Source organism: Macadamia integrifolia, unplaced genomic scaffold, assembly GCF_013358625.1.
Source record: "Macadamia integrifolia cultivar HAES 741 unplaced genomic scaffold, SCU_Mint_v3 scaffold_94A, whole genome shotgun sequence".
In the NCBI taxonomy this organism is placed as follows: domain Eukaryota; kingdom Viridiplantae; phylum Streptophyta; class Magnoliopsida; order Proteales; family Proteaceae; genus Macadamia; species Macadamia integrifolia.
Window position 1 is genome coordinate 346,921 of NW_024870676.1, and position 2,340 is coordinate 349,260.

Consider the following 2,340-nt stretch of genomic DNA (forward strand, 5'->3'; position numbering starts at 1 on the left):
GTTTAACATTAAACATGTCCGTAGCCCGGTTAAGGCCCGATTAAAGCCCGATTAAGGTAGCCCGATTATAGACCGAGACCGACCGACCGAATATAAAGTGTACCATGCCCTCAATAACTAAGCCCAATTAGTTAAATGGGCGGACACGGTGTAGCCTTTGAAGGTCTTCAAGCCCGATTAAGCCCGACCGAAACCGAACCGGCCCGACCGGTTGACACTCCTCGGTTGAAATTCTAAACAACCTAGTTTAGATCATCCCTAGATATTCAATGGTTGGAATTATTACATTACCTTTTCACTTGGTACAATTAGGTGGACCATTTAAGAGATTCTTTCCATGAAGAGCATCCAAGGTCCTTGTTGACTAACTTGAGGATGTTGAGTGTTAGAGCAATTGTTATAATCCAATGGATATTTCATTGAATGTTCTTTGGGTAGGTTAAATATCAAATTTCAGTGTTGTTTTCAATAGATCCTCACTGCAACAATAAAAACAATGACAAATCCTTATCCCGATTAAATGGGGTCGATTACACAGATTTGTAATAGATAAATTTGCAAAATAAAAAGCAAAGGAAAGAAAGGGGAAAAGAATGGGAAAGAATAAAGCAACAACTCCGGGACCTCCCACCTAAAAGCGATCGGCAACAAGGATCTTTACCCCTAAATAGGTCTATTTGATGTCACTATGATCTAGACTGAGCTTTTACATGCCTTTCCTTATCAACTCTTCAATGGTCATTTTAGGCCTACCCCTAGTTGTCCTAGCTCCCTCCATCTGGATCTGGTCATTACTCCTTACAAGAGCATTCAAAGGTCTATGTTGAATTTGTCCAAACCAATATAAACGATAATTTTTAAGCTTGTCTTGAATCGGAGCAACTCCCAGCTGAATCGGCTCTAACCCATTCATTCCTTAACCTATCACTCCTAGTTTTGTTGCACATCCATCTCAACATTCTCATCTCTGTTACACTCAATTTATCTATGTTATGCTTCTTAACTGCCCAACATTCTACTTCATACATCATTACCTGTTTTAGATTGTCCTATAGAATTTTCCTTTAATATTAGGGATATACATTGATCACACAACACTTCAGAAGCACTTCTCCACTTTGTTTATTCTACTTTAATTACATGAGACACATCATCATCTATCTCACCATCTTTGTTTATGATTGATCCCAAATATCTGAAATTATTGTTTTAAGGGATCACTCTCCCTCAAGCCTCACCACATCGATATCTGTCCTTAAGTGACTAAAGTTACATACCATATACTCTATATGTTTTCTACTAATCTTAAGACCCCTAGATTCCATGATAGATCTCAATAACTCTAACCTTTGTTTGATCTCTGCCACTATCTCAGCCAATAGCATAAATATCATCGGCAAAGAGTGTACACTATGAAACCTCCCCTTGAATGTTCTTGGTTAAATCTTCCATAATAAACGTAAATTAATAAGGACTTAAAGCATATCCTTGATATAACCCAATAGTGATCTTTACCAAAAAAAAAATGTAACCCAATAGTGATTGGGAACTCATATCCTTGACTTGCCACGGTTCTTACACTCGTCACCACACCCTCATTATGTCTTTAATAATATGTACATATCTATATGATACCCATTTCTTCTCAATACATGTTAGATGAGCTCCCTGGGGACTCTCGTAGGATTTTTCTATGTCAATGAAGACCATATAGAGATCCTTCTTGTAGATTCTCAAATTCCATAAGCTTCTAAAGAAGGTAATCGCTTCCGTTGTGGATCTCCCAGGCATAAAACCGAATTGATTCCTTGAGATACTAGTTTTTCTTCTTAAGTAAACTTCAATAACCTTCTCCCATAATTTTATGATATGACTAATAATTTTTATGCCTCTACAATTATTGCAACTTTGAATTTCACCTTTATTTTTGTAGATTAATACAAAAATGTTACAATAACCTTTTTCTATAATTTTATGATATGGCTCATGAGTTTTATACCTCTATAGTTATTGCAACTCTGTACATAACCTTTATTTTGTAGATTGGTATAATACTTCTACTTCCTTCATCAGGCATTTTCCTCATGCTCATAATATTGTTAAATAATTTGGTAAGCCATTCAACTTTACATAGTCTCAAATTCTTCCACACTTCATGTCACACTCCATTCACATAAAACCGGATCGGTAACCGGACTAACACCTATTAACCCAAAACTTGTCAAGATCATCTGACGCAGTAGCCACAACACAGCATACACACAACTAAAGAAGCAAATTATGTATTTCAGCGGAAGTTGTATATGTATATACCTATAAATACCCCAATACTCTTGATAA